The following is a 25,820-nucleotide window of genomic DNA, read 5'->3' as shown; positions in this document are numbered from 1 at the left end:
CTTCCGCAACATGGTGAAACTCCGTCTCTACTAAAAACAGAAAAATCAGCCAGACGTGGCAACGTGCACCTAATAGTCCCAAGCTACGCAGGAGACTGAGGTGGGAGGATCACCTGAGCCCGGGAGGCAGAGGTTGCAGTAAAATGAGATTGCACCACTGTACCCCAGCCTGGGCGACAGAGCAAGACCCTGTCTCGAAAAATAAAAAATAAAAAACCTTGTTTGATGGTTTTAGAAGTATTTCCAAAAAGAAGCTACTTGTATTGTAAAATGCACACAAGTAGGCACACATATATACTGTAAAGGAAGAACAATTAATAAAAGCAGCACAAGATCTCTTAATGTTTATGGACTTTGAGTAGCCACAGCCACATCAGTCTCCTGAAGCAAGAAATACCTCATGGCTCTTGAGAATAGGAGAAATACTGGTTGACCTAGAAGCAATGGCTTTGAACCTCAAAGATATCTAAGCCTGCCACCAATTAGCTATAAAAATGACACCTATAAACCACAGGACACTGTAGGTGATTAAAAGCATAGACTTTGTAGTAAGACAAACTGAGGTGAGCTTTGCCTTTTAGAAGTTAGAAAATCCTAACGAAGTGACTGCCATAGGTGATAACAAGATAGATGTCCTCAAAATTTACAAAAACCACATGCAATATGATAAATAGCATCCTCAACTTACGTGCCCCTTGCAGATATACAACCCAGCCAGGTCTTTTAAGAAGTAAAACAGGCTCAGTGCAGTGGCTCACGCATGTAATCCCAGCATTTTGGGAGGCCAAGGCAGGATCAACTGAGGTCAGGAGCTCAAGACCAGCCTGGACAACATGGTGAAACCCCGTCGTCTCTACTAAAAATACAAAAAAGTTAGCCAGGCATAGTGGCAGGCGCCTGTGATCCTAGATACCTGGGAGGCTGAGGCAGGAGAATCACTTGAACTCAGGAGGCAGAGGCTGCAGTGAGCCAAGATCACGCCATTGCACTCCAGCCCAGGTGACAGAGCGAGACTCTGTCTCAAAAAAAAGAAAAAAAAAAAAAGCAAAACAGATGCAGAACAGATTTTTCCTATCCTCAGTGACCTGAAATTAGACCACTCTGTAACCAAAGACGTTATAGCTCAATTTGAAACTCCAACTGAAGTCAGTAACATCTTAACATTCAAGATTAAAAGAGGAGAATTTTTTTAAAATTCTGAGCCCTCTAAATCAAAAGCAGTAAAGCCTAATCACGGTATAACATCAAGTGCTAAACTATGTGCTTATTATTAATCTTTTCCAAAATTAACATTGGCCAGATAAACCAGACTTGCATTTTGCCAGATATATACCTCTGAGGGGCCCCAAACACACACACACACACACACACACACACACCTATGAGAGGGCTCAAATATACATCTATGTACCCATAAAATACCCTGAACTTCAGATTTGCACAATTCCACCAATCATTTGGCCAAATTTCCTACCTTCAGTGTCTCAGTCCAATACATTACTCAGACAACCAGCATTTGCTATGCATTTATGGAGCTAATACTGCAACCTAGACATACTGTTTTGATGATTTCTGAGTAAACAGAAAACAGAAAAAAGATTCACTTTCCACACTCAAAAGAGCTCATCCATTCTGGCAATTGTATTAAAGAATGGTAAAGGTTGTAGACTTCAGGGTCAGAAAGACCCAGGTACAAATGCCAACTCCAACTTAGCCTTAGCATATCCATTAACCTCTTTCAGCCTCAAGTTCCTCAGGAATAAAGTGAGATGATAAGATGACCCACTTTTCAGCATTGCTCTGAGGCCTAACGACTTAGGTCTCAAAAATGGCTCCAAATAAACAGTTTCCTTAGCTGCATTTTACCAAGGTGACCAAGTCACCCATTAGTTTATCTTCATTGCAACTCTTGCTTTTCATCGTGCCTTAGCAAACAAACGTCTATTGAGTCAGACAGCTATGCTCAGTGGCCTCTGCACACACTTTCTTCTCCTGCTAACTAAGTGTTCCCGCCATTCCCTCTCTGGATCACCTTTTTGTCCAACTCCGTCCCTCTTTTTTCACACTTCCACCAAAACACCTTTTTCAGAACCTCTGTTTGGATCCAATCCTTCCCTTTTTTGTATTCATCCTGTCCTTGCACCTAGAATCCACATAAGCATGTCAGAAAACATTGTTAAAAGTTAAGGACACGGCCGGGCGCGGTGGCTCAAGCCTGTAATCCCAGCACTTTGGGAGGCCGAGACGGGCGGATCACGAGGTCAGGAGATCGAGACCATCCTGGCTAATACGGTGAAACCCCGTCTCTACTAAAAATACAAAAACTAGCCGGGCGAGGTGGCGGGCGCCTGTAGTCCCAGCTACTCGGGAGGCTGAGGCAGGAGAATGGCGGAAACCCGGGAGGCGGAGCTTGCAGTGAGCTGAGATCCGGCCACTGCACTCCAGTCCGGGCGACAGAGCGAGACTCCGCCTCAAAAAAAAAAAAAAAAAAAAGTTAAGGACACAAATCCAATTTACTTACTGGTAAGTTCTTTTCTCACAATAATGAATTAAGGCAAAGCTACAAACTACACCCCCAAAACAGTACAGTCAAGTAACAACTCTGTGCTCAAGGCTGTAAGGGGAACAGATGAAAGATGGAATGAACTAAGGAGAATCCATCTCTACCACTGAAAAAAGAATCATTGGCCAACAGTGTTGTTTTTATATATGAACAAGAGTACACGCAATAGACAAAGGCAGCTGCCAACAGCCGGGCGTGGTGGCTCACACCTGTAATCCCAGCGCTTTGGGAGGCCGAGCCAGGTGGATCACAATGTCAGGAGTTCAAGACCAGCCTGGCCAACATTGTGAAACCCTGTCTCTACTAAATATAAATATACAAAAAAAGTAGCCGGGTGTGGTGGTAAATGCCTGTAATCTCAGCTACTTGGGAGGCTGAGGCACGAGAATCCAGGAGGCAGAGGTTGCAGTGAGCTGAGACTGCGCTACTGCACTCCAGCCTGGGCAACAGAGCTAGACTCCGTCTCAAAAAAATAAAAAAGGCAGCCACCACTTGCATGGCCTTTTTGCCGCCAGCTTGTTACACTTACCTCATAAACATGCATAGCTCATTTCTCATTGACTTTACTCATTTACTTAATTGTTTTGCCAATGTCTGAACAAAGATTTTTTTTCTCACAATGACATTCTCTAGAAAGCATCACATTTTAAAATGAGGAATGCCTTGGCCAGACACAGGAGACGCTAATGTATCAGATTTGCCTCTATGGCTCCTACTATAGCAGGCCAAGCCAGGCATGTCTCACAAGCCCACTGGCCACCTTCACTGAAGGTTACTGTCGCCTATTTAGGGTTAAGAACAAGAACAACCTTTCCCTCCACAGCTGATTAGACCAGGTCCAGTGAGATTTTTGGCCTTGAGAACTGCAAGTAGGACAGAGGACTACAGGTGATGTCCACTAGTATTTCAGATGAGGACATGGAGATGCAGGGGCTGTGCAACAGCATTGTTTGGCCATGTGTATAGGAAAGAAATTCTACTAAGGGGGAAGCAAAAGAGACAACCAAGGGCATGTGGTCCTCAAAAGAATGCAGAGTAAGCTTAGTGCAAGATGACGCTTGAGTTCCTGATGTCAGGTCCTCCTGACAGATGCTAACCCTGGGCCTCAGAATGAGCTGCCTTTCTTACTGCATAGCTTGATCATGTCCTACAAATCATGCAAACTCTAACCAACCTAGTCTTTCGGAGCCTTCTCGTATGAATTTTGCCAGGAAAGGAGCTGCTACCTCTCCCAATGCACACCCCTCACCTCAGCCACCTGGGCCACGGGGCCCTCAGTCACCACTCCACATGAAGGCTGGGTGAAGTTGGTTCTGCTTCAGGCTGCAGTTATACAGTAATCACTGGAACTGGTAGCTCATATGGTCTTCATTCATTCACCAACTCACTCACTCATTCCATGGTCCTTCAGAGGGCCTCTCCTGTCAGCACCACGATCACAGATCTCTCGGACTGCCAACTCCTGCCATCCTCCACTTGCACACAGCTATCTGTCCTGCATCTGTATGCGTTCCTGTCCTCGCCTATTTCACTGGACTTGTGCCCATAATCTTTGGCCTTCCGATGTCCTAGGAAGGTCTACCTGCCCGGTGTTTTTTTTTTTTTTTTTTTTGAGATGGAGTCTTGCTGTGTCGCCCAGGCTGGAGTGCAGTGGCTCAATCTCGGCTCACTGCAACTTCTGCCTCCCAGGTTCAGGCGATTCTCCTGACTCAGCCTCCCGAGTAGCTGGGAATACAGGTGCACACCACCACACCTAGCTATTTTTTGTAGTTTTAGTAGAGACTGGGTTTCACCATGTTGGCCAGGCTGGTCTCGAACTCCTGACCTCTACTGATCTGCCCACCTCAGCCTCCCAAAGTGCTGGGATTACAGGCGTGAGCCACTGTGCCCAGCCAACCTGCCCAGTCTCTGACTCGTAACTTACCTGACTCTTGGCATGCCATGGCAACATTCTGCCCTAGCTACATTCTGAACTCACCCCCTTACTGTGACTACTTCCATAATTACACTTCCTTCCTCTAGGACTGGCCCCACAGCCTTGACCATCCTTAGGACACACCCAGCCTTGTCCCTATTCTTCCAAACCCCACTCCACTCCCCTTCCAACAATCTGTGACTCCATAAGGGCCACATTCACAGGCTCAGAGCAGATACTGTCACCATGCCAGGCACAGGATTCTGCATAGCACAGGGAGCTGACGGACTTAGCCAACAATTAATAAATCCAATTCAATATGCCAGGTTCATATAACACAGAACTATCAGTGCCCAGATGTCCAATAAGATCTAAATTTCAACTAGAATGTCTGTGAAATGGCAGACTTTCTTGTAGAGAGATGGGGAAAGTAACTGAACTCATGCAACAGACATCGTTTTATTGCTATAGCTGATTTAATCAATGTGCCTTCCCAAAGTAAAATAAACCCACTAAGTAAAATTTTCCAGTTTCTCACATAAGAGTTTAAACATGTAATACAATGAACTACTTCCTGCAACTCAATCTCCTGTTTGGTCCAGGCCCCAAGGCAACCTTCCCCAGGACAGCTTCACCCAAGGACCAATGGTGGGTCTCCATCACATGCTGGAGAGGTGATGTGACTAGCTATTTTCCAATACTGCTACATGAAGCGGTTCTTCTAACCCCCATTCTAAGGAAAACTCCCAAGTCACCTCTATCCCTCATCAGGCAAAGGGGCAGAAACGGTGGCAGGCTAACTGCCTTTAGTCCGCATCTCTCACTGGATACTGAATCCCTGAACCAAACATGGCACAGTCACTTTTCTTTTCTGCTCTTTTTTTTTTGAGACAAGGTCTCACTCTGTCGCCTAGGCTGGAATGCAGTAGTGTGATCCCAGCTCACTGCAGCCTCTAACTCCTGGGTTCAAGTGATCCTCTTGCCTCAGTCTCCTAAGTAGCTAGGACTACAGGTGCATACCACCACAGCCAGCTAATTTTATTTCTTGTAGAGACGGGTCTCACCATGTTGCCCAGGCTGGTCTCAAACTCCCGGCCTCAAGCGATCTTCCCACCTCAGCCTCAGCCTCCCAAAGTGCTGGGATTACAGGCGTGAGCCATTGCACTAGGCCCAAAGTCACTTGTCTGCTGATCTAAGGCCTGACAGTCTTCATGAAGTCATAACAGGCACCTCTGCCACATCTCCTGGATGTAATCACAATACTGAAATTATCTTCCATCTTATCAGACTACAAGTGTCGAAGGGATCACAATATCAAAGGTGGAGTAATGCAGGAACATAGGAAGAGGAATAAACCCAGGATCCAGTCAGATCTTGAGTACTCAGAAATTAGCATCCATGCCAGAACTGGGCATCTGTGATCAAAAAAACAGTGCTGGCCTCCATGTCTGCTCACTGCTAGCACCACACGCCAAGCTAGAGGGTAAGTCCCTGCGGTGTCAGGGAAAGCCTGGAGAATCCGATCACTTTGGAAGCAGAGAGGAAGCAGGTCCGAGACCAAGGGAGGAGCGGAGAGCCTTGCTACTCAGAGCGTGACAGGCCATGAACCAGCAGGGTCAACAGCACCAGGAGGCTACTCAGAAATGCAGAGTCTTGGGCTCATCCCAGCCCTACTAAAACATTATCTGTATTTTAACAAGATCCCCAAGTGATTTGTATGCAAACTAAAGTGTGAGAAGCACACTCTAGACAACAAGGGCTCCTGAGAGGTACAGAACACCAGCAGCAAGCCAGAGCTTTGCCACGGAAAAGACGCACAAAGTGCTGGAAAACAGAAAAGAACTTCAAAGCTGGCCAGACCCTGGTTCAAATCTAGGGTCAATCACCCACTAGTGGAGCATTCTTCAGCTGGTCACGGAAGCTCTGAGTCTCCACAGGGATGTGAAGTATAACCTTACAGCGGATGGTAAGTGTAAGGCATCCAGCACACAGCAAATCTGTGAGAAACACTGGTTCCCTTTCCATAATGAAGCAAACACCAACCCGGCGTGGCTGCGTAGACCCGTGATGGAGACAGGTGAATTAGGAACACCTGAGAGAGAAAAAGGGGCCAAACCAGCACTATCTTTGTGAACAGAAGGAGAGACTAAAAGTTATCAATAAATGTGAATGCTGCAGGGCACCAGAGAAATTTCATTGCTAAATCTATTTAAACGTCCACCCACCATTCCAGAACAGCATTGCCCAAGGGAAGTGTAATGAAAGCCACGTATCTAGTTTTACATTTTCTAGCGGTCATATTTTAAAAACAGGAAAAAAAGGACCGGGCACAGTGGCTTATGCCCATAATCCCAACACTTTGGGAGGCCGAGTGGGAAAGATCACTAGAGTCTAGAAGTTTGAGACCAGCCTGGGCAACACAGCACGACACTCATCACTAGGAAAAAAAATTTTAATTTTTTGAAAAGGAGAAAAAAAGAGGGAAAGAAGGTGAAATAGCCAAAATGTTATGAATTCAACGTGTAATCAATATAAAAAACTAACAAGATACTTTGGTTTTTTTCCATTATGTCTTCAAAACCTGATATGTATCTTATACTTACAGCTTATTTCAACTAGGATTTGCCGTATTTCAAGCACTTAGTAGTCATATGTGGCTAGTGCTACCATACCACTGAACAGAGTAGTTCCAGAAATAAAATAATTATTCATAGATCCTTTTCCACTCACCCTTCTATCCACTACCCCCAAATCCCAGTGTGCAGAATATAAGTATCTAGGCATTGTCAAACAAACGTGGGAAGTGAAGTGCCGGGGGAAAGGGTCAGAATATAGGCTTTTGCTAACCTGGCATATTTTCACAATCAAGTTTTGTTTTGAACTTTGGTCAACGCAAATTGCACCCACAGACAATGAACCTAAAGTACAGTCACTCAATGGAAAATTTTTCCAGGAGCAAAAAAAAGTTCAAGTACTAGATTATAAATACAAAATTCAAGCCGGGCGCGGTGGCTCACACCTGTAATCTCAGCACTTTGGGAGGTCAAGGAAGGTGGATCGCCTGAGGTCGGAGTTCAAAACCAGCCTGACCAATATGGTGAAACCCCATCTCTACTAAAAATACAAAAATCAGTTGGGCATGGTGGTGGGCGCCTGTAATCCCAGCTGCTCAGGAGGCTGAGGCAGGAGAATCGCCTGAACCTGGAAGGCAGGGGTTGCAGTGAGCCAAGATCGTGCCATTGCACTCCAGCCTGGGCAAGAAGAGCGAAACTCTGTCTCAAAAAAATATATAAAGGCCGGGCGCGGTGGCTCAAGCCTGTAATCCCAGCACTTTGGGAGGCCAAGATGGGCGGATCACGAGGTCAGGAGATCGAGACCATCCTGGCTAACACAGTGAAACCCCGTCTCTACTAAAAAATACAAAAAACTAGCCGGGCGAGGTGGCAGGTGCCTGTAGTCCCAGCTATTCGGGAGGCTGAGGCAGGAGAATGGTGTAAACCCGGGAGGCAGAGCTTGTAGTAAGCCGAGATCCAGCCACTGCACTCCAGCCCGGGCGACAGAGCGAGACTCCGTCTCAAAAAAAAAAATATATATATATATATATATATATAAAATAAAATATAAATAAATACAAAATTCAGACAAGATTCTCAAACCACAAATGAAAGTAGAGCCAAGTAGGAACAAATACACTACCCTTGTGCCTACATTTCACCCACTTTTAACCAGATATAGGGCAGCTGTAACTGAAGACCTAGAGACGAGGGAGACACACAGTCTGTTTTCATGGTGAAAAACAAATTTACTTGCCAATGAGGTAAGGCAGGACAGGAGACAATACCCTCCAAGAAAGAAAAAAAAAAGTGCTGGAACTAAGGCTACTCTCCCAAAACAGAGACCAAAGACCACAAAACAACAGCTAAGATTGTAGGAAGGACTTACCACACATATTCTGCTAAACACTTTATATGCATTTAATCCTCCTAACAACCAACTCTCAGGAAGCGTATGGTTTAGAATTTACGTAACCTGTTCAAGGTCCTGCAGCTAGTAAGTGGCAAAACACAGGTTTATATCATTGACATTTAGACAATCAGGTTTTTATCACTGAGAGCCAGGCAAAGGCAAATGAAAATCTCCATGGCCTGGCCGGGCGCAGAGGCTCATGCCTGTAATCCCAGCACTTTGGGAGGCCAAGGCGGATGGATCACCTGAGGTGGGGAGTTCGAGACCAGCCTGGCCAACATGGAGAAACCCCATCTCTACTAAAAATGCAAAATTAGTCAGGCGTGGTGTCAGGCGCCTGTAATCCCAGCTACTCAGGAGGCTGAGGCAGGAGAATCGCTTGAACCCGGGAGACGGAGGTTGCAGTGAGCCAAGATCACACCATTGCACTGCTAGCTGGGTGACAAGGGTGAGACTCCGTCTCAAAAAAGAAAAAAAAGAAAATCTCAATGGCCTTCATCACCCAGATTTCACTAGAACACAAAGCAAAATCAGTTTTCAAATTACCTCTCCCATTCTTGCTAGGTTAAATCAGCAAAACCAGCCAGGTGGTGGCTCACACCTGTAATCCCAGCACTTTAGGAGGCTGAGGTGGGTGGATCACCTGAAGTCAGGAGATCGAAACATGGTGTTACCCCATCTCTACTAAAATTACAAAAAATTAGCCAGGCATGGTGGCAGGTGCCTGTAATCCCAGCTACTTTCGGGAGGGCTGAAGCAGGAGAACTGCTTGAACCCAGGAGGCAGAGGTTGCAGTGAGCCGAGACTGTACCACTGTACTCTAGCATGGGCGACAGAGCAAGATTTCATCTCAGACAAAAAAAAAAAAAATCAGCAAAACCATTAAAGACCAGCTTCTCAACAAGTACCTGGGTAAAGCTTAATCAACTCGTGTTTTCAGGTTCACATAAAGATTATAAATAGAAGGTGGATTAAATACCATCAAAACAAAAGATAGCTGGGCACAGTAACTCACGCCTCTGATCCCAGCACTTTGGGAGGTCAAGGAAGGCAGATTAACTCGAGCCCCGGTGTTTGAGACCAGCCTGGGCAACAAAGAGAGATCCTGTCTCTACAAAAAATGAACAAAATTAGCCAGGCGTGGTGGCACATGCCTGTAATCCCAGCTACTCAGGAGGCTGAGGCAGGAGAATCGCTTGAACCCCGGAGGCAGAGGTTGCAGTGAACCGAGATCACGCCACTGCACTCCAGCCTGGGTGACGGGGCAAAACTCGGTCTCAAAAAAAAAAAAAAACAAAGATAAATTTTGGAAGGCAGAGAGAAGGTAATGATGAACTCTGTCCTGGGCTAGGACTATAGTGCTGGGTTCCAGTTCTAAACCTGCTATTGGCTACCTGATAGCCCCACCCTCCAACGTGGGCTCCCTGTAGAAAATGAGATAACTACAAATGTGTGACGTACTTCCAGCTATGGGGTCCTTTACAACAGAGGGCTTTGAATTTTCCAGCCTTACTAGATTTTTCAATGATCTAATTCTTACTATTCAAATCCCTGGAAAGAATTTGTTCCTCACAAAAGAAAAATGATAAAATCAATACCCATTACTAGCCCCGGGAGTCAGCCTTGGGGAAAGGAAGAGTTTGTGTCCCAAAATGCAAAGGCTGATGGTAAGAAAACAGTTCAAGAACCACAACACCCTGATTTTATCTTTAGGTCTCCATGGATCACTCAAGATGTCTAAAAGCTCTAATTATGTAAAGCTGTAATAATAACTGACTGAAAACAGAAGAATACAAAATCTGCATTTGGGGTCCCTGAAGACCATCCTTAAAGAGTGATCCTTCGTAAGGAATATGTGAGACAGCTAAAAAAGCCGCTCTGCGTCTAAAAATTACTTATTTCAGTCTCCAGATTTAAACAGAATTTGCTCTCCCTCATTATAAAACAGCCAGAATTTAGAACTTCCTGCTGTAGAAGATGATTCAAAGAATTCTTTAAACTGTGTTTATTTATTGTTGGAACAAAAGATTCTTCTCGGCACCACTTTCAATTTGCTTTGATTTTCTCAGCCTTTTCAGATACATAAAACAAATACATCTTTCGAGCCCTTCTCCCTTCTCATCTGTATCCTCACCCCAGTACCCAATAAAATAAGTCTTTTCAACATGCTATTTCTAGAGCTGTCTCTGGTGCAAATACAGATGCTCTGCTCTCGGTGCTGACTACAATCAGGAAAATCTGGCTAAATACAAAGGCCCTGAGTGTATCTCAAACTTCTTCACTGCATATTCTCACTCTGGCAGTCATCAGCTATCACCTCCAACGTGAACGGCGTCAGTGTCTTTGCCGTTTAGCACCTGCTGTGCCCTCTCTGGGCACCTCCTGGCCTCCACACCCTGAAATAGCTTCCATGCTCACCCCTCAGTCCACCAACTGTGCTCCCCAAGGCAAAACAGCACAGTGAGAAGGAGCATGTTTCAAATCCCGTTTCCACTTCCACTTACGAGCTGGGAGGGTCTCTGTCTGTTTCCCTACTGGTACCACAGGGATAAGCATGTACAGCTCCTCTCATCATTTCGGTATCAAATGAGGTAACATAACAGTTGGTGCGGTGGTGCATGCCAGTGCCAAGTGCCAGCTACTTGGCTACTTGGGAGGCTGAGGCAGGAGGATCCCTTGAGCCCAGGAGCTCAAGTCCAGCTAGTTTGAGTTCAATCTGGGCAACATAGCAGGATGCCATCTCTAAGAAAAGGTTTAAAATAATCATTAAAAAAAAAAAATGGGATAACAGACATAAAGTGCCATTACCTACTGCAGCATCTGCAGGTTTTAGCTACTGGTATCATTTTCTACCTTCCTGGGAATCTTCTGCCCTTCGATTTGCTAAAGCATACGTTCTAAGTTCTTCAGCCACCCTTGCCGCTTCTTTTATGGTTTTTACTACATAAGCCATTTTCTTAGGGGACCCAAACCCAGCCCCTTTTAAAACACCTTTCTTCTATCCTCTCTGCTGTATGCTCATTACTACCGATCTTGACCTCCAGCCCAAGCAACCCTCCTAAATTCCAGGCTCACAGAGCCGGAGGCAACTGGAGCCCAAAACTGAACTCACTATATCAAGTCCCTCCACCTCCACTCTTCCAAATCTATTCTGCCTTCGGAATTTGCTATCTCAAAGACAGGAACACCCAGTCTCCAAGCAACCCCCAGACAGCCATCTGAGAGGCAGCCTTACTCCTCCAATCAGGGACTACCTGGCCCCCTGAAGCAGCCCCCACCTACCACTCCATCCCCACAAACAACACCTGGGATGAAAGGCCCTCATCCTTTCTCTCCTGGATTGCTGGTTCCCTCTTTGGTCTCCCTACCTCCAGCCTGTACAGCCTCTATTCCATCCTCCATGGGGCTGCCACAGGACCTTTGTAACGAAAGGTCTGTCTTTCCTGCCTACACAGAAGTCCACCCTCAAGGGACTGCACCAAAAGGCCTCATCAGGTGGCCCTCAACTGCCTTCCAGCTCCATCCCCTGGCACGCCCACATCCCACTCAAAACACCAAGCTCTCCCCAGGCCTTTCCATGTGTGCTGCATGGACTTACACGCTCTCCCAGGCTCTGCCTGCCTCACATACTCTTACTGGTCTTTCACAGCTTCTCTGTGGACGCTTGGCATGAGATGGCCTATTCACATTCCTATCATAGTTTCTGGGGGCTCCTTCAACTAGATTTTTCTCCCTGGGGCCCTTTTCCCTCTGCACTCCCCGTGCTTAGCACAATGCTCAGTGCTTAAACACTCAGTAAGTGTCTGTTAAATGGCAAGGCAATCCCCAGGTTAACATCATGTCTCACTTCTTGGGCTCCCCTCCCTCGTCTGTACCACCATTACCTTTGTCTGTTCTTCCCACTCCTGAAAGCTATTTTATCCTTTAAAAAAAAAAAAAAACAACGTGGGCTGGGCATAGTGGCTCACGCCTGTAATCTCAGTACTTTGGGAGGCTGAGGCGAGCAGATCACAAGGTCAGGCGTTCGAGACCAGCCTAACCAACATGGTGAAACCCTGTCTCTACTAAAATTACAAAAAATTAGCCCGGCATGGTGGCGCTCACCTGTAATCCCAGCTACTCAGGAGGCTGAGGCAGGAGAATCGCTTGAACCTGGGAGACAGAGGTTGCAGTGAGCCGAGATCACGCCACTGAACTCCAGCCTGGGCAACAAAGCAAGATTCCACCTCAAAAATGAAAAAAAAAAAAAAACAAATCTTCCAAAATCTTCCAAACAAATCTTCCAAAATCTCCCCTCTTCACTGCTTTCACTGAATATTGCTTAAACATTTTCGGTTCCTAAAAACACATAAAAGCTGAAAAACTTCAAATATTATTAATAAAATGACAACAATACTTTGGCAGTCCATAAATCAAATTATAATTCAGAAGTTGTTTACACACAACTAAGATTTCAACAAAAATCTGTGGTATCACTTTCCAAAATTTCAATTCTATTATTGTTTTGTGTTTTATTGAACCTGAATGTAAAAATTAGACTGCCAACTGTTTCCAAAGAGATTAAAAATAATTGCTGCAGGAAATAAAGAATATTTTACCACTTGCAGTTTTTTGTTTCCACTTTTGGCTAATTCTGATTAGTTAAGGGTTATAAAGCATGTCATCCCATTAGAGAGTGTTCTATTATCGTGATCATCTCTCGTGTGTCTTCAGACAATGTTCACTATGATCTCTTTCTCCGGGAGTCTTAACTGCAGCTGTCGAGGCTAGATCTTTTTAGTGAGTTACAATGAGTTGAATTTCTTTTCATTGAAACTTCTAACTCTTATGTATGTACCATATGATCCCAGCCATCCCAATTCTAAGAACAGTCACGCAATACAAACCAACGTTTTGGTCAACAATGGCCCCCATACACACAGCGATCCCATAAGATTATAATATCATATTTTTCCCATACCCTTTATATGTTTAGATTGGTCAGAAACACAAATAGTTACCATTGTGTTAAAACTGCCTACAGTATGCAGTACAGTAACATGCTGTATAGGTTTACAATGTAAGAGCAATGGGCTATACCATATAGCCTAGGTATACAGTAGGCTATAGTAGGCTACACCATCTAGGTTTGTATAAGTACATTCTATGATGTTTGCACAATGACAAAACTGTCTAATGATACATTTCTCAGAATGTACCCCCCGCATTAATCAACACGTGACTGCATTTAGCAAAAAAAGAAATAAAAACTTATGTTCACACAAAAACCTGTTCAAATGTTTACAGCAACTTTACTCACAATTACCAAAAACTGGAAACAACCCTAATGTCCTTCACCCAGCAAATGAATACACTGTGGTACATCCATACAGCAGAATACTACTCAGCAATGACAAAGAACCAAGTATCGAAACACAGAGTAATATGGATGAATCTGAAACGCATCTTGCTATCTATATGACATTCTGGGAAAGCCCAAGCTCTAGGAAGAGAGAACCATGTCCCTATAGTGGGACAGGGGATGCCAGGGGTAGGAGAGGCTGACTACAGAGGGGTGGCAAGAAGAAATGCTCTGGTGTGATCAGCCTGATCTGCTTCGCCCGTGGTGGTGGATAAGCGACTCTATACATATGCCAAAACCCACAGAACTGTATACCACAGAGTAAATTTTACTGTACACAAATTTTAAATTTTTTTAATTATTTAACCATGACTTGGTTAAAGATCAGCCCTAAAACAAAATGAACACAAAGGTGTGTGTTTCCATAATGTTTATCAAGTCAGTAGTTCTTGTTCCGATGGTCCTGGGATTAGGAGTCAATGATGGGGAATGAAGGAGTCAGTTCCCTTGTACTGGCAACCTCTGCTCCAGGTGTGAACAGCCAGTTGGCGTTCTACCAAGGATACAGTCAAGGTTGTTCAAAGCCAACTGGAGAGCGACTGTATTGCACAGCAAAGTCCAAGAGAACATTTCAAGATCAGAAATAAATGGGAGATGGGAGAACACAAACCCTAAAATTCTAACTCCTAGTCAAAGGCATCAGAAGATTCCACTGACAAGTTGGCAACCTCCTCCCTAGACCTTCCTTCAAATGAGTCAAGGTGGGTGGGGGCAGGGAATCGCTGAGAGAAAAGAGCAGAAGAAAAAGAGAATGTGTGTGCTCCTGAACCAGGTTGTGTGCTGAGAGTTCCAAACGCCCTGGCTCCAGTGTTCTTTAACATGGAAAAAATGACTCTGAATAGGCAAAGGATAAAAACAAGAAGGGTTCAACACCCAGTTACACTTTATTTCCAGTGTGCCCTCCTCAGCCAAACCCACACATTCCTGCTCCGGAGGGGATGGACCGTAGGTCATCCTTAGAGCCTGCTACAGGCACTGCTGACCAGGGGCTGGGTTCTGGGCTCCACAGTGACAGGAACTGCAGGCACCGGGTCCCCCCTGGCTCTCCCAGGAAGGAACATGCCCTAGCTCATCCTGCACACTCACATCCACATTCCCCAGCCCAGAAGACTCTCCCCACTCCAGGGAGGCCTGGGCCTGCTACATTGTTATACCTCAGCATGAGATCAACACCTGAGACAAGCTCCAATCCAAGATGAGCTCATGCCTCCCGCCCCAGAGAACCAGCTCTCCAACCCTCAGCAGCATTTGCAGCTGGAAAGACTGGTCTAAATGCAAAACAAATGCTATCTTCAGGAGACTTCAAGGGGGAGGGAGAGGAACAAAGCTAAAAACCACCAAGACAGAAAACCAGAACATTCCATGATATGCAATGCTCTATGAAGAGGTTTTTTTAAACATATTCGCAGTGTATAGCCGTGGCAAGGGGTTAGCTGTCAAAGTTAAACAAAAGTCACTGACTCTCAAAAGACAAGAATGAAGGACTAAATGATAAAACAGCTTATTGTATTAAGCTAATTAAGGTTTATCATACTAGCCATCTGAGTTTTAGTTGCCATCAGAAACGCAGGAGCAGCACACCACGCAGCGTGGATTCGGATCTGCTTCGCAAGCATATTCCTGCCACACTCATCCACAGAACCTCTGGCAGTCAGAAATGATGGAGAATTGAAAACCAATTTTAGCACAGTGATTTGTAAAGAATTTTGTTCCATCATGTAAGCTATTTACTGGTATATCCGTCCGAGATTACATTTATCTCTATTAAATACTCCATAAAGTATCCTGAGCTAACCATGCACTCTTGTTTCCCTTTTGCCAGTTTTATCACACAGTGGATGTTCTGTAGCCAAATGAAAAACAGTTTAACAATAAAACCCTTGCATACTTGACGTCCTTCACTGCAGATATCCTGCCCACCAACTGCCAGCACACAACTTAACCAATTCCAGGATCCTCGGCATTGCTGAAAAGCCCCTATTCTGCTGAACACGGAGAGGAACAAAATGCCCACTTCGAAGGAGGGGAAAATTGTATTTTCAATCATGTCTTCTATGGGCTCCTCTTGACTGTACTTTTACCAAAAACCAACAGAAAGGCAGGACCAGTTCTATCTGTTGTTGAGATCACACTGGATCCCATTCTGGAGCTGCTGGTTTCCTGTTTGGGGAAGTTGCACTTCTTTTCACAAGGAACCCAAGGCAAAATGTTGAGTGTTCCCCTGTAAGCCCCCTCAGCCTTTGTTCTTCACTTTGCTAGTCTCCTTACTCCTTTCTTCTCTCCTCCCCACTCCAACCTCTGGTTTTGGAGGGTGCATTAAAATCCCTGCTCAAACCTAACTGCGATCTTTAAAGGCATCAGACATTTTCTACCACCCATTCCAGTACAGCTTTGAGTTAACAGGCATCTTTTCACAGATGAAGTCAGACTACCCGGCTTCCTCCTGGTATTGCATTAGTATTCCACATTAAACATATGCCACAAAGAATCCAATGGCGAACTCACCGTCAACAGCCCCCAAAATCAATAAAAGACATTCCACCACTTGACTCGGAGTGAAAAACCTTTCAGGTTAACACAAGAGAGCAAGGTAAAAGAAAGGTGATGAATGAACAAAAGGCAAATCTACCTTCAGACTCCTCAAATCCTAAAAAGGTGGCCAGGCTGCCTCGATTTGGTGAAGCCCTTCCTTTTCTTATCATCATCGGGAAAATGCCACATGTGTACTGCTTTCGTCTTATGCAAAACAGCACATTCTCCACAAGGCCCTGACGCCTACCATTCTCCACAGTCGCTTCCTTCCAGGCCTGACTCTCCCAATTGCCCAGACACATGCGATTTAATGAAGGCATTCAGATTTCGCCTTGATCGCAATACCATCATAAAGTCACTCTAATCCCATTAAACTGGGATAACATTAAGAGCATTTATTCTCCACTCTGAACCCAATTTTATCTCCTGGGTAGCAATCCACGGTCCATCTGTGTCTACATGGATCTGCAAATAAATATTTAAATTCATGCTCAAAACAGCATATCTCACCTTGTGAACCTTGACCTTTTGGAAAGACTTTAGACCAATGTTCAGTTACTGTCACACGGCTGCATTCTCAGCAAATAGGAAAGGGTTAAAAGCAGCCCCAGTCAACAGGCCTACAAGGAAAAAAAAAGACAGCATGTATGGCTAACAGCATCACTGGAATGCATTTATGCTCATTTCCTAGAACAATATTGTTACCTTTTGGCCTTCATAATAGTCAGAAGCATCCCCAACACCCTTTAGTAGCTTCTAAAAGAAAAAGCACAAAACAGAACATACCCTGCAAGAGAAAAAAAGCATGCAAAGTAGCATTCTCCAGCAACAAACAAACTACCATTACAAACCCCTCAGTTCACTTTGGTTTTGTTTTGTTAAAAACACCGAGAAAGAGAGAGAGACTGCATCAACCAAGTGTCCCCACCCTAGCAAGGCACATTTTTTTTCTCTAATAAGGGTCATAAATCTCAGCTCCTTGTCCATCCCTTAAGCAAAAGAAAAAGGCAGGAAAAGCCCAAGTAATCTCAGACCCTGCAAACCTGCACCTTTTTTTCCATCTTCTCTACCCAGAATCTTTTAGGGCTCCATTAGTCACGTACCAGTGCTGTGTGGTGTCTAAGTGTGCATTCACATACTGTGTAGGGATGGTACCTTCCTGCAAGCTCCTCTGCTTTTGGCTGCCATGAAGGGAGGAAGCTGCTATCCTACTGTAGTAGCTCAGTGACTGCATTGTGTTCAGGAGCTGATCTGCCTCAAACCAGTTTCAGCCGGTTCTGGTCACCCTACATAAAAAAGCTATGGCAACCCTCGCTGAGTTGCCAACAAGTCCCTGAAAATCATCAGCACAGGGGGCATCTCGCTGGGGGTTGCTCTTCCCTCTTAGGTCTTCCTGAGGAGGGGAAGGTCATCGTGTGTCCCCCCACCCCACGAGCACACAGCCTTGGAAATGCTCACCTCGCAAGCACCCCAGAGCCCCTCAGGGCCCATCCCCCTTCCCCTCCACCCCACAGCCCACCGCAGACACTGTTTCCCCCTCCTTCTCCTTCCCCCACTTACCTCCCACAACCTGGCTCAGATCTTTGTGTACGTGTGTGTCAGTGTGTGCTCTCTGTGTTGGTGGCTGACAAAGAGCCCCCAAGAAAGCGAGCTATGTGTGTCTGCTCACACGGGATGCGTCGGCTGCAGAGCCGGCCTGGCCTCCTAGCACAGTGGTGCTGGCTTGTTGACCAGGCTCCTCTCTGCTGTCACCCCCACCCCACCCAGCCCCCTCCTCCCTTCCGTCCCTCTCCTCTCTCTCCCAGCCCTGTCACCACCACCAGCAGCCCCCCAGTCTCCTCCTCCTCCTCCTCCAACCTTCTCTTCTTTCAAGCACCTGGGGGGAGAAGTCCAAATCCCTTCACCTCGGGGGAAGAAAACTGGGGCTGTCTGGGGAGGGGGCGGGGGGCGAAGGCAGGGCCAGTGGGAGAGGGGACACGGAGGCCTCTGGAAACACATCTGTGCCCGGCCGGCGCCGGCGGGGGGAGTAGGAGAGCCGCGCTCACGTGGCCCCCCTCTCGGAACCTGCGGGGCCTAGCCCGGGCAGCTCCTCCTCGGCCCCCCAAGCCAGCTGGCGGGGCGCGAAGGCCGGCTGTCCCCAAGGCCAGGGTGGGACAGGCCACTGCGGGCAGGCCCAGGGGCCTGAGCCTCACGCGCTCACCCCGCCGCAGGAGTGGGCACGAGGGGCCGCGCCCCGCCTCTGCCCGGCGCCCACCCGCGCCCCTGCGTCCGGCTGCCCTGCGCCCCTCGCTCGCCCTGGCCGCCCCTCGCCGCCCCGCACCCCCAGAGGCGCACACCCACCCCCTTCCCGGGGTTGGCCTTCGCGGCGGTCAAGCCTGGGCGTCTGGGCCGCAGCTCGGATGACCTTTGTTCAGCGCGGCGCCGCCGGCGGCTGCTGCTGTGGCTGCTGCTGCTGTCGTCGGAGCGGCGGCGGCGGCGGCTTCCATGTTACGGGCGTGTCATCTGCGTTCCCGCTGCCGGGGTCTGTGTGTGCGTGTGCGGTGGAGCGGCCTCGCCGCCGCCGCCGCCTCCCGGGCTCCCTGGCCGCCGCCGCCGCCGCCGGGCCTCGCCGAGCGCCCGGCCCGGGCCCCGCGCCTCCCCGGGCACCGCGCTCTAGGCCGCGCGGCGGCGGCGGCGGCCGGCCCGCCACGCCGGGGCCTACGGCTGGGGGTGCGGGCCCGGGCGGCGGCGGCGGCGGCTCGGCCCGGGCGGCGAGCGAACAAAAGGGAGCGCGGGCGAGGGGGAGGGGGCGGCCGGTGGGGGAAGGGAGGCTCCTGGCGCCGGGCGGCGGCAGCGCGAAGCCCCGCGGCCGGCGGGCGCCGACGCCCGGCCGCTGCGGAGCCCGGAGTCCGGCGGCGGCGAGAAGGCGCCCCGCGGACCTGCCAACTCTCGCCCATACGGGGCCGCCGGCTCGCGGCTTCGCCCCGGGAGCGGAGCGGGGTGGTGGGGCTGGTGAGGGGGCGCAGGGAGGGCTGCTTTTTTCCAACGACATTGTGGGCTCTCACCCAGTCCTTTCCGTGGCCCCAAGCCGCGACTTACTCGAGTGGAAGGAAGCAAGGCCTCGCCAAAGATGGTTGAAAAGACCGTGAGCCTCTACCCAGGATCTTGAAGCCAAGGTGGTGTTTTGTTCTCCTCGTAATGGTGGCAAATAAGTAAGAAGAGAGCACGCTATCTTCAGACAAATTAAATCTGAAATTCTCCCTGGAGGTGGAAGAAGGGGCTCTCCTCTGGTTAGTTAGTGGTTTGGAGCCCTTTTCGCCTTCAACTGAGCCACAAAAGAATGGAAGACACCCCCTGGGGTGGGGAGAAAGCCCTGGTGTAAAAGACACACGTTTGCTTTCAGAGAAAAAGACACTGGGGCCAGATTGAAACATGGCATGTTCAGTTCATGTAGGGTTTTTTTTTTTTCCCCTTAATGGGGGAATGATATTGAGTAAACAAGATGTAATAGCTAGGTCTTTAAATTCTAGAAGGGAGATGGTGTACAAATGTAACAAGCACATATTGTACATACAGCAGGTGGTCATAGCCTACGGAACACAAAAAGATACATATGTAAGCCTGCTAAAGGTCACGGAGGTGTATAATCGTGACCCATGCAAGGGCGAGAGACGATAGATTTCCATTCCAGATGAGGTATGTTGTTCTCCCAGCCCCGTGTCCTGGTTCCTTTATTGTTCACAGACGTGCACTCCATTGAAAGGTTTTTAAAACCAGACAGAAACCCCCAAGTCAAGCTAATTGTGCTGACACTAGAAATAGGACAAAATGGAAGGATCTGAAAAAATGTTACCATAACCTCTTAAAAAGGTTCGCTCCTGTTTGATGGGAATCTGAAAACACAAAACAACACTCAAGTAGCAGTGATGACTCCAAGCATAAGAAGCATTTCTGTTTCATTTTAAATTTGATTGATTGGTTAGTATTTGCAAAGTGTGCTGAAAAGTTTAAAAGATCTCAGTATACCTCTCTACTGCGTTAACTTCCATTGAGGAAGCCATTGTTCTCTGTGATGGGAGCACTGTATGATGTAAATTGCAAGTAGCATTTTTGCTGTTTAAGACTTTTCATGTAAATGACCCGAATTATTGTCTCACAGAAGAGTCGTTGGTCTTTAATTTCAAACAGCAAATTGTTTGGAATTGCACATAAATTGGAATACATATTTGCATATTTACACACGTTTAAAAAGACCTATGTAATCTGCAAATTTTGCCAGTCACAGCATCCCATTTATCAGCATTACAAGATGATGAAATTGAAACCCTTGTCTTCTTTTGGCCTGAAAACGGTGCCAGTACTCTGTGGGTTGGGTTTCAACTTTACCTGGGCTTGATTTCATTTGAAAGGGAGCCTTTTTTCTTCTCCCAAAGATGGGCCTTTATTAATATGCATGTAAAAACCGTATGTGCATTGAAGAGTACACTAGGACCTGCTAATTTGAAATCTTGACATGCTACACAGTTTACAATATATGGAATTTAATAATGTGCATACCATGATAAATTCTAGGTTTCATGGATTTGGGATATTTGTTTACTTAAAATACTCTCTTGCCCCTCCCCCCATTCCCTTCTCTTAAGAGTTGAAATGACAGCAAAGCAGCCTTTGAATGGTTACAAGAGTTGTACTACCAAAGCTAAAGTCTGAAATGCTTATCATAAAGAGCCTTCAGCTATACAACTGCTTCGTGGCTTCATCATGCCAAATACTTTTTTGAGCAGGGCTTTGCACAAAGCCCAGTGATTTAGCTGGAGCCTCGGCTGGAAGATATTTGGTCTAGAAGCACAATTGATCATTTGCACAGATGGCAACAAATAACATTGCATCTGCTTTTAAATATCATAAACAAAAAGTAAAAGATACTTTATTGCAAGTTATCTCAGTTCTATTTTTATAAAGGATTTCAGAGAAACCCCTTTGCCAGGTAAACCAATAGTTAAGAGCAAAGCACCCGTCTTAGTCCATTTTGCAAAATCATTAAATTTCACAGCTGAAAATACAGCATTTATTCTGGGTTTTTTTGTTTGTTTGTTTGTTTTAAAAAGCGGACACTACCCATCTTCCAAAAACACAATACAAAAAGGTTCATTCTATTATTCTACGTATATAAGGCTCTCTTGTGCACCTCTCTGCTTTGAGCAACAATAGAACCAGTCACTTGACTGCAAGAATGAAATAAAACTATCATTTGAGTGCAGTCGATAAGGAAGGGCAGAACAAAGAAATCATATGATTCTTATGCCAAATAGAAACTAAAGGAATTCCAAACCCTTTGGGATTTTGTTGTTGCTGTTTTTATTGCTAATTCTCAATGTCTTGGCTTTTCCTCCAATCAGTGTATTGCAAAATCCTCGCTTTTTTTCTTTAATCTTTTGTGGCTGTAAGCCGGCTTTGCAGAAGCATGTAAATATCATCATACTTTCCCTCCAAATGCCCTTATGAAATTAGGAAATTCGTATGTTAGGTCGAGCGCACAAAAGGTGTGTTCCTGGAGGGAAAGTGGAAGGAAAAAAGGAAACGCCTTTTCTTTATCTCACCACCCAGAGGCCCTGTGGAACTAACTACGCCTAAACCGAGTAGTCTCATGCCTTGAACTACACATTTTTAGCTCGAAACCAAGCTAAGCCTAGGAGTTTATAGAGAGATTAATATGTTAAATGTGTTAGCTTCTTTTTAAAGAAATTATGATACCGTTCAATCCTAGCATCATAATTTAAAGATTTGTAGCAGGGTAGCCAGCAAAGAAAAAGGACAAAAAAAAAAAATCTACCTTTTCTTTTTAAGAACATCAAAATATGGATAGAATCAGGTTTTTTAATATTCAAAAACATACCCTTGAAAGAAATCATAACCAAGTCTAAATCATTAGTAGCCTGCCAGAAATAGACTGTAGAGGAGTCCCCTTATTCTTTGCTAGAGATTTCGTAAATAGATTTCTGTGGCAAAACCACCTCTCCTTTTTTGAACCTCAGTTTGGAAATGCCTGCAAAGGCCATTCACCAGGAGACCTGAAGCAGGTGGGGGTCGGACTCAGCATTGGGCATTATTTAGGAGGCCCCTAGATCCTCCTAGAATGACCTCCTAGGTCCTGGCTTCTGGATGAATCCACTAATCCTTACCTCCTGCTGTCTCTTTAGGCGTAAATGCTGCAAAGCTGGCCTTGTCCAAGGAAAGAGTTGAGACGGGTAGGGTCAGAAGAAAGTGGGTAGTTTCTATGAGCCCTCCTTTCAGGAGTCAAAGGAGAGCCAGAAGTATGGGGATTCGGATCCTGGTAAAGATTCATCTGCAGAAACTGGGCCAAAGGAGAAATCTGTAGAGAACTTTGTAAGATTTCCTAACCCTTTGTAACTTTTTTGTATTACATCTGGGCTTCCTTAAAAGAAACTTGTGTTTGGGTTTGTACTCTACTCTCTAAGTCTTAGAGGAGGGGAAGAGAAAGAACCTAGGAAGCTATCTGAGAAAGGAAAAGGCTTAATCCTTTGAGGGCCTACCTGAAGGAGAAGGGAACACACAGGAAATGGAGACCCAGTTCCTCCTGAGAAGGAATATCACTGGTCTCCTGCAGTGCGGACACTACCTGAGCACTATGCAGCACTAATATTGATTCCATCTTCCCATCCTGCCCTCATCATCCCTGCCATCCCCACCACTTGGCACAATGCTTTGAACATCCCATAATTGACATTAATTATCAGTGAACTAAGGAATGGATAAAGAGGCCGGGCGCGGTGGCTCAAGCCTGTAATCCCAGCACTTTGGGAGGCCGAGACGGGCGGATCACAAGGTCAGGAGATCGAGACCATCCTGGCTAACACGGTGAAACCCCGTCTCTACTAAAAAATACAAAAAACTAGCCGGGCAAGGTGGCGGGTGCCTGTAGTCCCAGCTACCCGGGAGGCTGAGGCAGGAGAATGGCGTGAACCCGGGAGACGGAGCTGGCAGTGAGCCAGGATCCGGCCACTGCACTCCAGCCCGGGCGACAGAGCGAGACTCCGTCTCAAAAAAAAAAAAAAAAAAAAAAAAAGGAATGGATAAAGAACCCAGAGGCACCTGAAAGTAAATATATCCCCAATTAAACCTAAGCTTTTTTGCTATTGTAGTGGATACAGTAGTGTTTTGTCTAGGTTCTCTCTTCAGGGTGTACACCCCCATCCCCTAACTGCTAAGAATATTGACTGCTGACTACTCACAGCTGAGTCCCTCACTGCAAATTGCTTTGGCCACTGTCTTGTGACAGTTCTTGGAAACTGTCTTGCCCAAGGCTATACCTACTTCCAAGAAGCAGCCAACATCTGGCCGATGTAGAGATAGAAAAACTCGGCCCTGTTGCCTTTATTTGGGCCAACTCTGAAGGGTCATCCCAGCCCCAGAGCTCCCTGTAAATTGACTGAGGCTTCAATCACCATAGCACTGAGGGTCAACTCCTCCTTTCTAATCCTGCCTTCCTCAGTCCCTCACAAGTGTATCTCCAAAGATTACTCAGGGTGTGTTTCCAGCACCGCAACCCGAGACGCCCACCCAACCAGATTCATCTCCGCAGTACCTGCCCTCTCAGAAAATGACCCTCATTCCCTCTCATCTGCTCCATCACCACAGGCTAGGAGGGTGCTACCTCTCAAGTGTCTATTGATCCCGATCCCTTCTTTCGGCTGACCACGCACACCCAACCTCAGGCCCATCGTCCCAGTGTGGAACTGGTCACTGAGTCCTTGCCTCCAACCTGGCCAACTTTCAATGCATTCTGCACACTAAACCTTGAGGAATCTTTCCAATGATACCATCTTGTCACTTCTCTGCTCAAAGGTTTCCAGATGACTCAATTGTCCTTAGAATGAGGTCCAGATTGTACCTGTGACTTAGAAGGTTCTTCACGATTCGACCCATTTGCCTGCCCACGTCCCCGCCCCTCCATCCTCACGTTTCAAGATCCAGGCTTGCCTTTTTGTTCTTTGAATGACACCTACTTCCTGTCACTGTCAGGCTTGCACACATGCCAGCCCTGCTTTCTGGAAGACTCTCCTCACCCTTCCCCACCTCCTCATCTAAGTCTGTGTATCGGCCAGGTGCGGTGGCTCACACCTGTAATCCCAGCACCTTGGGAGGCCATGGCAGATGGATCACTTGAAGTCAGGAGTTCAAGACCAGCCTGGCCAACATGATGAAACCCTGTCTCTACTAAAAATACAAAAATTAGCTGGATGTGGTGGCAGGCGCCCGTAATCCCAGCTACTCGGGAGGCTGAGGCAGAAGAATTGCTTGAACCGGGGAGGTAGAGGTTGCAGTGAGCTGATATCACGCCACTCCACTCCAGCCTGGGTGACAGAGACTCTGTCTCAAAAAAAAAAAAATCTAAAAGTTAAGTGCTCAGAACACCGGGATTAACACCTATGAGGTTTGGGGGTTTTTTTCCAATGACAAAGATAAAAGATGATCAAATACTTTAAAATTTTCTGCTAAACTTAATGATGACTATTTTGAAGTATCTTTTGAAGTTTCTTATTTAATACCAAATGACTAGAAGTCACATGTCACTGGGAAAACAGTGGTTATTTCTGGAAAACTTTAAAAACTAATAATAATAATTGACATATATAAACAAAAAACAAATGCTAAAATATGAGAATAATAACCAGAAAATATGGCTGCAATATAAAATACATTCATTTGTCAACAAACAGTTGGAAGATGCTTAGAAAATATTGCTGTAGGCTGGGCGTGGTGGCTCACGCTTGTAATCCCAACACTTTGGGAGGCCAGGGAGGGTGGATCACAAGGTCAGGAGATCGAGACCATCCTGGCTAACATGGTGAAACCCCGTCTCTACTAAAAATACAAAAAATTAGCCCGGCATGGTGGCGGGTGCCTATAGTCCCAGCTACTTGGGAGGCTGAGACAGGAGAATCACTTGAACCCAGGAGGCGGAGCTTGCACTGAACTGAGATTGCGCCATTGCACTCCAGCCTGGGCGACAGAGCGAGACTCCATCTCAAAAGAAAATATTGCTGTAGATTTAAAGAAACACACATTATAATAGAGTACACAGTGTGGGAGGTTTGTGCAACTGTTGAATGCCCCTGCTTAAGGTATCTGCTTGCCCCCGTTCGCATGATGACACACCTGAAAACACTTATTTTTTATGAACCACTAAAAAAAGTGTTTAGCAGAGCAGGTATATTATCAACAATAAATGATCTCTTTAATCAAAACATTATATCATTTTATTTAGAACAGGAACAGTAACAACGAATGGAGTAGCTTCTATACAGGAATTTAAAATTCTGGGGTTAAATTACAAAAATTCCAACACACACAAAATGTATCACCGATTCAGTTAAAATATCAAAATGCAAATTCAACACTTTCCAGTTTACATTGCAGAAACAATTGAGTGATATTGGCAA

At 46.2% G+C, this 25,820-nt stretch overlaps 1 protein-coding gene across 16 annotated transcripts in view; it reads right to left on the bottom strand.

Annotated features, from left to right (window-relative positions):
* The window catches only part of ZNF532 (zinc finger protein 532), a 129,365-nt gene extending 110,427 nt beyond the window's left edge, over positions 1-18,938 (bottom strand). For 4 of the 16 annotated variants that reach the window (XM_033238801.1, XM_033238755.1, XM_033238781.1 and 1 more), the window contains exons 1-2: positions 17,083-18,695; positions 16,888-16,997 (exon numbers count right to left, since the gene is read on the bottom strand). The gene's annotated coding sequence lies outside the window, so the exon portion shown is untranslated. Of the gene's footprint in view, positions 1-688; positions 854-16,887; positions 16,998-17,082; positions 18,697-18,717 lie in introns of those variants that run through there. The other 12 variants (XM_033238802.1, XM_033238766.1, XM_033238786.1 and 9 more) reach the window with 8 other exon arrangements.
* Between the last annotated feature and the right edge of the window lie 6,882 nt (positions 18,939-25,820).

The sequence above is a fragment of the Trachypithecus francoisi genome, unplaced genomic scaffold (genome assembly GCF_009764315.1).
Source record: "Trachypithecus francoisi isolate TF-2019V2 unplaced genomic scaffold, Tfra_2.0 Contig01474, whole genome shotgun sequence".
Lineage (NCBI taxonomy): Eukaryota > Metazoa > Chordata > Mammalia > Primates > Cercopithecidae > Trachypithecus > Trachypithecus francoisi.
The sequence above is the reverse complement of the archived record's forward strand: the minus strand, read 5'-3'. Positions and strand labels throughout refer to the sequence as shown.